The sequence below is a fragment of the Fundulus heteroclitus genome, chromosome 22 (assembly GCF_011125445.2).
Source record: "Fundulus heteroclitus isolate FHET01 chromosome 22, MU-UCD_Fhet_4.1, whole genome shotgun sequence".
NCBI lineage: Eukaryota > Metazoa > Chordata > Actinopteri > Cyprinodontiformes > Fundulidae > Fundulus > Fundulus heteroclitus.
This window is the reverse complement of record NC_046382.1, coordinates 39,284,378-39,297,717: the sequence shown is the minus strand read 5'-3', so window position 1 is coordinate 39,297,717 and position 13,340 is coordinate 39,284,378. Positions and strand designations below refer to the sequence as shown.

General features: G+C 38.0%; 1 protein-coding gene and 1 non-coding gene across 2 annotated transcripts in view; one reads left to right on the top strand and one right to left on the bottom strand.

Annotated features, from left to right (window-relative positions):
- Positions 1–13,340, bottom strand: part of LOC105933360 (pro-neuregulin-3, membrane-bound isoform) — a 258,376-nt gene that overhangs the window by 97,110 nt on the left and 147,926 nt on the right. The gene's annotated exons all lie outside the window — the stretch shown is intronic.
- On the top strand, positions 7,043–7,136 carry LOC118557252. The gene has a single exon (XR_004927749.1). It is a non-coding gene; the product is annotated as a small nucleolar RNA snR65 (small nucleolar RNA).

Below are 13,340 nucleotides of genomic sequence, written 5' to 3'. Positions count from 1 at the left end.
TGTGGTAGAATTTGCTCTAGTGAGGTGAAAGTGGAGCTTTTTGGTCTCTGTACAAAATGCTGACAGGTGGAAAGCTAATGCTTCACATCGTGTTAAATACACTACAGCGACACATGGGGGTGGCGGAATGATGCTTTGCAGATGTGTTTCTTAGTGGGGCAACAGTGGCGCAGGAGCTATGGCATCCCATACTCGGTGCATTGCGGGTTTGAAAACCTGCTTCTCAGTCGTTGTGTCGTTGGGCAAGACACTTCCCCTGCTTTGCCTGTTGGTGGTGGTCAGAGGGCTCATTGTTGGTCAGCCTTGCCTCTGTCAGTCTACCCCAGGGCAGCTGTGGATCCATCGTAGCTTACCACCGGCACCGGGTGAATAATGAATGAACGGGTGAATGACTAAATGTGATGAAAAGTGCTTTGGGGTCCTCAAGACTTGATAAAGTGACATACACAGGCCATTTGCTATTTTCTTCACAGCAACAGAGAAGCTGGTTAGAGTAAATAGGAAGTTGAAGCCAAGTACAGGGTAACCTTGGAAGAGAAATGACTAAAGGCTGCACAAGAGTTCAGGCTGGGACTGAGGTTTATATTCCAGCAGGGCAGCGACATACAGCTAAAGCTAGAATAGTTTAGAGCATAGTCAAAGTCCAGACCTAAATTCAAATGAATAAGTAAATAAACTTTATTAAATAGCACCTTTCACAGATAAAAATCAAAAAGTGTTTTACAGAGTGTAATAAATACCAAATACAAATATCACAGGATCAGCTTACAAATTGAGAATCCTAGGCCACCCTAGGAAACCGCTATTGACTGAATACAAACATGCACCACTCTTCTCAGACTTTTAGTTATGAAAAGATGTGGATTTATCACACAAAAGCTCAATAAAATATTTTTAAGTTTGCGGGCGTTCCATGACAAAATGTGTTAAGGAACAGATTTGGAATGAAATGCAGACACACCACGGGCAGGACAAGAAGCAAAGCAAACTTTGGAGTAGCTTTGGAGACTGATATGATGATACTGGGTTGGATGGAGATGGGGTGATGGAGGGTGTGTAAATCACTTTGAATATGTCATTAAAAATTGTCACTGAAGTCTTTGTAGGGAAAGGTTGAAGCTGCGATGTCGTGTTTGTGTTGATGTCAAAACGTGCAGGTTCCATTTAAAATGCATTGTCTGGCATCCACCTGCTAATTTTAGAGCACAATGGATGATCTAAGAGTGCAGTAACGTGACTTTTTGAATAACATTAACTAAATCTATCAAAACAGAAACAGGTATGTGCTTTTATTAACCTGACAGTAACTGATGAACAATTAGAAATGAGCTCCAATCATACGACTCTGCATTTAACAGCCTATGGTTTTGCTTGGACCTATTCAATTTAATTAAATTGTAGTTATACAACGCCAAATTATAACACATATCAAAGTCAAAGTCACACCTAGTGTGTACAAATTTCATTTTTCTTTCAAATACAGTAATTGAGTATTTTGTTGCCTCATAAGTTCGACCTTTGTATATGTTCCTTGAAACCTTGAAATTGATTAAGCTTCAATATATATTGTTGAATTCAGATGTTTAATCATAATTGCATAGTTAATGATGGACAAAAATATATTTAACATGTGCAGCAAATAAACAAGACATGTAAAAAAGACAGTATTTTGTCTAAAGTTTTAACATTTACGCCGTTAAAGGGTATGTGTTATCTATTTGCAGTCATTGGTCCAGTGTGGTGGGGTTGGAGAACGTCATCGGTGTTGTGGGACCAAAAAAAGAAAGCAGCAGCCGATGACATCTTCTGAATCATTGTGTCAAAGCCTGCGGGGACCCACCAGCCATCATAGCCCAGGGCATACTCTGCCTCAAGGCTGCGATGTACACGAGCACACGGGAGAACATTCATTCAAAAAGCCATTGTATTCCTCTGTATCGTTTCATTTTCATTATCGTGCATCATTAGTTGATGAGGTTCAGCATATGCAGGTATTTTGTTATTTTTGGGAGTTTACATGATTTATCCTTTAATGAGCACGTTTACGCTTCCTCCGTTCTAGCCCAAGCTCTTCCATATTGTTTCCCTAGAAAGGCTTTCAGCAGATCTCATAACGACATGTGTCATCTTTTTTGCATTAAGCCTCAGGCAATCAGAAGTTTGTTATTCAAAATGCAGAAAGATATATGAAGGCAGCCAAATCTACTGAGGCTCATGATAGTTCAAAAGAAATTGATCCTTGCTCTTTTCTTTAAAGGCTTTATTTGTTCGTTTCTTTTTCAGCTGATATGGATTCATGCTCCTTAAACTTTTCGACTTTTTGTCTTGTCAAACCACAAACTATGTTTTGGCACCACGGAGCTTTATTCAGCAGTAATTTGGAAGTTAAGCGGGTAGAGAGGAAAGAGCAAGACAAGAACCAATGTCGAGGGCTACAGCCCCGACACACGGTGGACCCACTTTACCGTCTGAGCAACAGAGTGCCTCAAGCTTTAGTGTATTTTGTTGGAATGTTAAATGCACACATCCCAACTCACACCTCCATGCATGTGAAGACAACATTTCTCCTGTGAGCCAGGCAAACGATGAGCCTAACAGCTCTCCATTGTGAGGGCTGATCGGTTCCAGGTTAATCTACGTGTGAATCCAAGCTCTAACGAGGCCTCGCCAGCACGTCTACAGTGCATGGTACTCAAGAAAAGGCTTTCTTGAAAGAAAGTGATAAGAAGTCCTGATTATAGCTTATTTCTAAGCCATGGAAGAAGGTGCTAAAAAGCTCCTAGAGACATAAAAATTTCAGTTATGGTAGGCTAGGTTTTCTATTTATTAATTTTTTTACCAGTCCAGTTTATTTTGTTTCAAAGTTAATTCAACAATAATTTTTACCTGACTCCGCCAGATAGATTTGCTCCGCATATCCATCTGGAAACCTTCCGTTGAAGTAATTTTGGGAAGGGGCGAAAATACTGGTTAGCTGATTGGCCTATGTTGGTGATAGACGGGCCAAATAAACCAATCAGATTCGTCGTCGCTCGTAACAGAGCAACGACGAAAACACAACCACAAGCCAAGCTACTCTTGCTGCTGCAAGTAAAGGCTCGTTAGCTCAGCAAAGAAATACTCTGTAATTCCGATAAAACTTGCTCGATAGCCGCGCTAATGCTAGTTTCATCGACTGAAGCCGCCATGTTGTTTAGACTGAACTGTCGATCTTCTTGTTACGTCACACCTCAACCCGCCTCAAAGCCAACGCTGATTGGACGTTTGTTTGGTGAACGGCTCCAAATTTTCTTTAACGGAAAGTAGCCAGACTGATCTGCGAGTGAAACCTTGAAAGCTCGCGAGATCAGGATGGTCTCACGAGGCTACAATAATTTTACAACTTATTTGGAAATCAGATTTATCACAGAATGGCTAAAATGCCATGGTTTGCATTAAGTTATTTTCAAATGTAATGATTTTTTTTTATTTCTGGTGTTTTTTTTTTTTTAAGACTACATTTTTGGATACTGCATCTTGTAATGTGCGGAAATGAAATCCCGCACATTACAATTCTCATTCTTCTCATTCTGAAACTTTTTTAATAAAAATGGGAAATTTAGGTGATCTCAGATTTGTTTTCCACTGCCAACAGCACCTCCCCAGAGTCTGCATACTATTTCCCAGCTTGTGCATATTTCTGCTGTGCAGCTGATGCAGTGGCTGAGAGAAAAAAACCTCCTTATCCTCCCTTATTATTACCCACTTGGGACCTATCATTCCCCTAGTGGGAAATCATAGTGCTGACTTATTATCAGCCTGATCAGCAGCTCACTTTGGCGGGGATATTCCCTTTACCTGCTTCTCATTAGACTTGGTTTGGTCCTTTTCATTACGGCAAATATACGAGATGGAGTTTCTGCTGCCTCGGTTGTTGAGGCGTGCAGTAGCTGATGGAAAGTAGAGGCTGCACAACTACGATAAGACATCAAGTTGTGTTATTTTTAATGCTGTGAAATTGAAGCACATTATTTGAGATTTGTCCAAATATAACTTCCAAAAACAACTTACCGTAAGTGGTTTTCTGGGATTTACAGCTGGGACCATTCTGATTATTTTGCTCTGAGCGTTGGAACTTTTTAAGCCAATTTTTTTTTTTACAGTATTTTCATAAGTATACATGATCTAAATCTTTATGACAGACAACCTAGAACCCTCTTCAATTGACAAGCCAAAAGCTTTCAGAAACAAATATTTGATTTCTACTTCACTGCGACAGGTGTGGTGTACATCACTACACCCAAAAGGGACAAACTATTCAGGTAGTTGGTAGAAACAGAACCGCAGAATTCCTGCAGCTTATCATATACAATTCCACTAAAATACTATAAAGTTTGTGTTTGTAATGTAATCCTAATAAGTAATAGTACAAGGTCAAGAGGTGAGCTACGGTTGCCTTTGAGGATCACACTTTGCGAAGAGTAAGAGAGGAGGAGGTAGCTGGACAGAGAAACCATTTCCCATGATGAGGAGGAGGGAGAGGAGGAAGGAGCAAAGCAGGACATGTCAAAAGAAACATTGGGTAGTTTAGGTAAGCGATATGGAGAGTTTTAGTGCTGAGGGCACAGGGGAGTGACAGGGAGAGAGGAAAAGCGGAGGAGAGTAAGGAAAAAGAGTGGGATGGAGACAGGCAGAGGTTACCACATGATTCAGCAGGACAGGGCACATGTCGCGTGCTTAGCTCACAAGAAGGTCATGGCTGTCATTCCTCGAGCTTCAATCTGTCCATCCTCTCTTCATTCTTTAGATTATGATTCCCCCCACCCAAAAAAAATAAATAAAATAAATAAAGACGCCCCAGAACAAAGCTGAATCGTCAGTGAAATACTGAACAAAATATGCTTAGTCCATTCATAAAGGTTGACTACTGACTACTTTTTAGTTTTACTTGAGTAAAGATATGTTGAAGTAGTGCTACTCTTACTTGAGTACAATTTTTGGCTACTCTACCCAGCTCTGCCAAGCTCTGACTAATAAGTAGCACAGCATTATTTACATTTTCTATTTCGAGGACTGTCACTGATTCTGTTCTCCTACCAAGCTTAAAAACATCCCTAGAATACGTGTTGCAAAGTGTTTTCTATGACATATGTACACAAAAAACAAAGTTTGCCTGCCTACAAACACCGGTAGAATGGAGCAGATAACACCAGGCCTGAAGCACTTCCAGGGATTATGTTGATGGTTTATATGGCACTAAATGTCATTGGGTCTAAATGCATTCTCAGACCAGCTGGTATGAACCACAATCAGAGACTTGATTAAACAATGTTTTCAGGACCAGGACCAAACAAAGGTAGGCTGCATATAGTGCCTATGCTCCTCAATTCCGTCTTGTAAAAAACTGAGATGTTCAAAAGCCTCTTTAAACCAGGACAGAATGCATTACCATTTCTCAAACTTATCAATAAAAAGCAAAGATTTATATTAAGTCTTAGCTTCTGATTCGGTAAAGATCTCCTATTGTTCTTCTTATGTAGTTTGTGTATTCAATTTTACTCTCTTTTCTCTGTTGCTTTATTTTGGTTGAATAACGGTACATGGAATAAACCTGCCTTGCTGTGTATCAAAGCCAGCCTGGTCAACTTATTGTAGCCCTTCCATGGAGAGTGTAGCACATAGTGAGATCTTCATATTAGTGAAGATCAGGATGTGCTTCTCCAACATGAAGCTCATGTACTGTGCTGGATAAGCCACCACTGATGCACAGTAATCCACCATAGAAACTTTGTCAATTTTCAAATCAACCCTGAGAACGCTCACATTGTGTAACAGGAAAGTCACTGGATTCCTGATTTGGTACAACAATGAAACCAACAAAGGTCTGGCAGATTTTTATTACTGTTCTGTTGTTTTGGTCCGGTTTGAAGTGTTCCTGGGAAGCTGAGCAGGACTTTACAAATTTCACAAAAAAACCAACTGGAAATTAACCTTGATCCACCATTATTAAACTATTATTATTATTATTATTATTATTATTATTATTATTATTATTATTATTATTATTATTATTATTATTATTATTAATAAAGCAATTTTAGGCTCAACTGCATGTGTTTTCTTGTGTAAAGAACAGACATAACTTTCAGCTGAAGAAACAAGCCTGACTGCATACCTCCCTCCACCTATCGCCTCCTATAGACTAATGGAACTTGTAATGGACCATTTTTACATCTGTGTTCATTAATTATCATATAAAGTAGGAACAGATTGTTAAAAAGAATCTGGGGACATCTGGAGTAACTCTCAGTTCTCCAGAATGCGTTTCTTTTACTGCAGTTCAATTTAAAAATGCCACATGACCTGCACACTGCTCCCTGATTAAGCTTCCTTTTCTCTGCGCCTTAATGACCAGAAAAGAAATATCTAGCAAAGGGGAAAAAAAGGCCAAGGATTATGTCTTCATATATATAGATTTGTCTTCATTTAGGGTGAACTGGGGAGGCAAATGCATGGAGTAATGAGGTTGTTTGTAAAATGAAAAGGAACAAAAAGAGAGAAAATAAGATATAGAAATACAACACAATATGTGGAAGACGGTAATAAGAATACAGCAGCAAAGACTAATATGGCAGTTGTTTGCCATATACTAATTTATGGGGAAAACAGCATTGTTTAGTTATATTAATGTTATACAGCCCATGAGGTGGAAAGTGAATTTTCAGTTGCTCAATTTATGTGGAGTACTGAGGCTCAGACGATCCATCTTAAATGTAAATGTAATAATAAAACATTCTTCCACTCGTTTACATTTACTGTCCAGCTAGACAGACACAAGGCCAGCGTGCAGACTGCCAAGGACTATCCTCTGTTCTGCATTTGTAAGGATCGTTTTCTGCATTCAAAATTAAATCAGGTCTTCCTTATCAGTCTTTAGAATTCCAATGCCTCATTTTTCTCCGACCCACACTTTTTAATAACCTGAGAGAGAGAGAGAGTAAGAGTAACGATCGTGAACTTAATGTTTCTCAGTAAGTTCTTCACGTCCTCTCAGACTACGGTCAGCAATGATACTTTTATTAAACACAATGTAAGTTATAGTAGCTGTAAACATGCCTAAAATTATAATTACAGTGACTGAGTTTTAATCCCTGCTTGCATGTTCTAAGATTATTTAAAGGACTCATGACCTGGAAATCTGACTTTTTCACATTAAAATCGTGTGTGTAGGCGTTGGGCCTCAGTTAAAACCTTCTTGAAAATCAGGATTTGTTTGTGGGTTTGATTTACATCACTCGCGGAAGGACACTAACGTAAACAACGCCCGCCTCTCATGAACCACCTGAAATCACTTAGTTGCGTTGCCGCCACTGACGACTTGTGCTAAAAGTAAAGATGTCCAAAGTCGTGCTCATGTCAACAGCTCCATTGTTGATTGCCAAAATAAACATGCAAATGTTTTCAGTTTGCCTGTAGCTGTGGACCAAACTACTAGGCAGGAGTGGATTAAGTTCATCTTTGATAACAGAATGAGTTCTAAAAAAAAAAAAATTCTCCTAAAAATGACTAAACATGAATTCCAAGACATTCTCAGAGGGATTGTATGTAAAATATCAGGTCATGACTTCTTTAATTCCAACCTGAGTTTAGATTCGAATGCTCCACAAATTCTCCAGTGACATGATTTATTCAACAAAGGGGAAGAGAAATAAGGTTAGTAAAAAATTAACTATACCACAAAATTCTACCATACACAAAAAACACATAAAACCCTGCATGGGGTAAACTTTCTTTTTACAATGACTTTATCCTTCTACTACTTACTTTTTCCACACGTGCATTTTTGTCCCCCCCTCCCCAACCACTGACTTACCTACCAATTGCTCTATGGTGATTTCTATTGGCTGTCACAGATACCATAAGATACCTAAATGGTTCAGGCGTATACAAGATCACACAATGCGGCTGTGACCAACAAACTTCACTTAGCTTAACACGTTTTCTTTCTTTCTGAAGGGATGGTTCTGATGTAGAGAACAAATCCCTGTTTGGGTATTATTACAAATATGCTTTGAATAGTCGCTGATTCTTGTATTCTATTAAAGCATGGCAAATTTTGCACAGGATCTTTGGCAAATTTGTTCACATAAAGAAAACTAAGAGTTTAATGTAGCCCTGAAGTACACTATAAGGGTTCTGTTTTATATGAGTATTATTATGCTTTGTAATCTATTTTTTTGTTTGTGACCATTTACATTACAGAGGCAGCTGCACCGTATTGATGTTAAGTCAACCAGAAAGGGCCGGACCTTTAACATTTTGCTCCTAGAACATTTTAGCTGCAGATTTAGCATTTTTATTTAAAAAGAATTGCAATATTTGCAATAAGAATTGCATTTTTCCTTTATTTCTATTAGTCATAAAATAAGATGAAGTATGTGTGTGAGAAATATGCAGATTGCTAATTTATTTTTTTAATTTGAATGCTCAATTAATAGTCTGAATAATCAATAGATTACTAAAGTAATTGTTTATGACAGCCCTATTCCTGTCTGCATTTTGCTCCTTCTACTTCAAAACTCATGATAAAGCCTGTCACTGCCTGTATTGCAAGTTATATTTCTTTATAGCTTGTCTAAATGAGTTTTGCATGATGTAGAGGACAAGCGTGTTAAAGTGACAGATGACTCCTCAGAGAGACAATTCTCACTGTTGCTAAGGTAAAAAAAAAAGAAAAAAAAGAAAAACAGGATTATATCCTATTCACCTTTTTCTTCAAGAGACAAAGGTGGTGTACATTCACAAGCATGACAAAATAATCACAGTGATAAAGAGATTAGTTTCCTTGCAGAAAATGGTCCATAACTTAGTGGTCAAGGGATAGAGTTTTAGAAAGAGAGCATTAAAAAGCCATTTTGACAATGTAATTTCCAGTCATTTCTGTCTACTTTTGCTCCTGTACAACTTATCTACTCACCATTAACGTTATATCCATCTGCATTCTTGGCACAGTATGTAGCTGATGTTAACTAATGGGATAACTGCACTTACACATCCGCTTACAGTTAAATCCTACCTGCCTGCATTGACAGTGACAAAAAAATCTATATATTGATTATGAGTTTTAATAAAACTAACCTGGTAGTGTCATAACTGTAGAAATCAGATCTATAAACATAAATATGGCCTGACCAAAAAGTTAGAATTTGTTTTTATTTTCCCAGTCTAGGTCTTTTATTTTTGTTGTCTATTTTCAGCATTCTATTTATTCATCAAAACGCTTGCTGTATTTAGCCAGATGTATCACCCAAGTCTGGTTTTGAGCAGAAGTTGTATGTTTGAGGTCCTATTTTCCATGAAATTAGGATGTAGCATAATGCAAAAATAGCTACACTTTTCTGATTAATGAATACAGCATACTCTGAGTGCTTCTGTGTCATGCGGCCAAAAATACTCTTTGATGTTAGGGCTTTTACTCAAGGAAGAAGAGTATAAGAGCATAACTAAGGCTTTTGATATGTCAGGGGAAACAGAACTGTAACAAGCTATTTAAATGGAAACTGCATTTGCTAGTATAAATTAAAATATTTCTGTGGATTCTTCAAGCTGCAAGACAGCAAGACATTTAGCCTATAACAAGAAGGCTGAATGTTGCTAAATTTTATACTTTAGAGCTATTAACTGTCTGGAACAAGCTCAGTTTGGAAATGGTGTCTAAAGTAAAGATTCTAAAGGGAATCTAATGACTGCTGTAATACCAATGCTAGCTGTGCTAATTGCTACTATACAGGTCTCTTTTATATAACGACTGTCTTCTAGCTTGAAATTTGAGTCTTAGTAAAACTACCTGTATAAATAAAGTTTTAATGATCAAAAAATATGCCATTGATTAAAAAGAGTTTCAAATGTCAGCTTTGAAATAATTTTTCCTTTATCTTTTAATACTATTGAAACCCTGTCGTATAGCACCTCCTCTTTTGCACACATGGTTTGATGTTGCCTCAGGTCCGAACACTTCCGTCTGGTAACAAGGCTAAAAATAATCTCAAAGATCTAAAAGAGAAATCAGATAAAATTGGTAGTGGCAGGTTACAACTTTCTAAAAATCAGCTCATATGATCTGACCAGTAATAGAAACAAATGAAATGCTCTTGGTCTCAAAGGTCTGATATTGCCAAGCTGCTCTGTTTCATTTGAATATCCATCTTACGTATGGATTTCCTGTCTTTTCTCCCCATCTCTTACCTTTCCGCGCTCACTTTGCCTGTCTGAAACAATGGATAGATAGTATAGCTGAATTGCGCTCCAGAATCCCTTTCTATTAGGTGGCGCAGCAGTTGTCGATTCTGTGTTTTCCACAGATATTGCCCACGAGTACAAGGGGAAACATAATCTTCGAGAACAATAAAGCATACTGCTGTTTTTCTGTTTAAATAGAAATGAAGTACAGAATGGTTTCTGTCATTGTGCTCAATAGAAATAAGCAGGCATATTTCCCCACTGGTGACCAATAGTGTTTGATACAAAGGTCAATCCATAAAGTTGATTATAGGTTTTAGCTTGAATTACTTTAAAGCTACAGATACATACATATATATATATATATATATATATATATATATATATATATATATATATATATATATATATATTATATATATAAAAGGGGACTTAGCCTGAAATGTTTAACAAGCACACCTTACAGGTCCTTCCCCCTTGCTCTCTGCTGTGCTCCAGCCAAGGGCGCTACCATCATCTCAGAAGTGAGGGGGACACATTTTTCAGAGGTCTATTGAGTGATTTTTCACCCACCCACACCTCTCCTTAGTGGCCAAAGAACCACAGAATCACTAACAGCCACAGTACAGCACCAGGGGACCGACTTTGGTTTTTTGAACTATATACAAACAAAATCTTGAGTTTTAGTGGCTAAATTCTGGTTGAGTTGGCACAATGACCCTCGAACATCTACACAGCCTGTCCATTTTAGTGCCAAATTAAATGTCTCCTCCCTGACTCTGCTCTTTTTCTATTGTGGCAATAAAAATGTCTTTTAAATCTATGAAAATCCAAAGTGAGCACAAGTTCTGCAAAGAAATGCAAGAAGATTGGGTTTATTCCTTAGATGAGCTACCTAGCACTGGCTGTGACAGAGGTAACATTAGTATTCTTGTTAGCTAACTGCGTATGCTCATGGTGCGTTTAACTGCCAGCATGTCAATGTGTGACTGAATACGTGAATGACTGAATGGAGTGTAAAGTGCCTTGGGATGCTCAGGACTAGATAAAGCGCTATACAAATACAAGACTTTTACCATCACAGGCATATGTTTTTAACTAATATTTTTATGATAATGATGACTATGTATAATATAAATAAAGTTTTTTCGACTGTCAGAGAACTCATGTTTTTTTATTTTTATCACATTTTCTGTCTACACAAATATTGTCTCCATGCATCGCAATGCAATTTGTTGTGTGTTTACATTGGAGATAAGGGATGGCCTTCTGTAATGCCTGTTTTGAAGAGTCTACCTTTGGAGCCACACAAGCAGCAACAACTGAGGTCTCCCGCTACTTGTAACTCATCTTCATTGAGATTTGACATGTTGTACATTCAGAGATTTTATTCAGCATATCTTGATTGTAACAAGCAGCTATTCAAGCCACTGCTTCCTGTTTATCACCTCAAACCAGGCTCTTGATTCTCTTCTGACCTCTGACATCAACAAGGCATTTTGGTCAACACAAATGCTGCTCACTGAAAATATTCACCTTTTGAGAACATTTTCTGTACAGCTGAGAGATGATATGGTGAGGAGATCCTAGTAGCTCAGCGGGTTCTGGAATGCTTAGATCATTGCAGGAGAAACCAGCAACCATTCTAGGGTTAAAGTCACAATCATGCCCTCTCTTCCCCACTCTGAGGTTTACTTTGTACTTTGAGTTGTCACGCCTAGATATCAGTTATTTATGGCTAAGAGCAAAAAATATAACTAATAAAAATTTGACAAACTTGGCTTCCAGTTCCTTTATTAGGGCAAAAAAAATAAAAATAAAAATAAAAAGGGACATTTCAGCTCTAATTTAAAGAAATCTATTTAAACTGTCTCTGTTTAGCAAATCAGTTGACAACACTTTTAAATCAGTCTTACAATAATTTTATTTTATTATTATTTAGTGTGCAACAGTGTACGTCCATTTGCCTGCCAAATTGCTGCTGATGCAATTAGTAGTAGGGGGCAAATAAAGAATCATTCCAAAGTAAAGTAAATTGTGTTTGAAAGTAGACATAGATCTGGTGCTTATAAAATACATTTTTATAGTTTAAGCAAGGATCTGGTCCATGCAATTTACTCTGTCTGTCTAGTAATTTCACATATTTCCTTTAGTGGTCAATTACAGCAGCAGGGAAGGTTGTTACAGTTTCCTACTTTTTTTTTTTCTGCTGTAATTGTCAGCTTCAGTCTGGTTCCATCATAACTTGTGTTATTTTCAGCCACATTAGCCTCCAAAAGCTTGACAATTAAACAGAGTAGTAATGGAGATTGGGCTCCCTGGTTTCTTTTGTTGCTTCACTATTTATCAGCCTACTGAGCCAACAGCTGATTAACATTTCCCTGCGTTAATTTGTACCGCAGAGCACAGAGAGAAACACATCTGGACGGGGGAACCCAGACCTCCAGAACCCTTTCATTGGGCTGTCCATGTCCATGAAGCGAAGGTTTAAACAGCTAGCATTAGCTTTTGTCATCCAGCAGCTTTACTGGCCTTTTTACGTTGCTCATAAACATCAGCGTTGTAGCGTTAGCTTGTAGCATTAGCTTAGCATGTGTCATTATTCATCATTTTTTTTTTTCTTTATGCCTTAAAGGGAAAGTTGGTCCGCACAAAGCTTTTGTGTTGCCGATAAAAAGGGTCGCATAAGGTTTTTTGGATGTACGACATGTTTGCAACTATCTTACAGAGGCAGTGATGTATGGGTATGGTTAGGGTGGTTTCTTGAACCTCAAATTCAGAGAGGAAAAAGGATTTCCCTCATTAGTGGCAGCACTATATTTTATACTTAGTGTTGTGCTATTATGAATCTTTCTCCAGTTTTAGCAAATGGAAAGGAGATTGATTATAATCTGCCCTCCAAGTTTTGTATGATGGAGAAGACAGCAAGACAATTCCAAGTACTCAACTGCACTTATTTTTTGCTCCATTTAGTCATGTCTTATGACGTGATTACAGAAATGATCGAAAGACGGCAAGGAATACAAGCCGTGTGCACGCAGCAGCCAACTTGGTAACATCTAATTGATCTTTCACCTCTACCAGCTGCAGCCTACGGGAATAGCAGCCATTATGAACCTGTT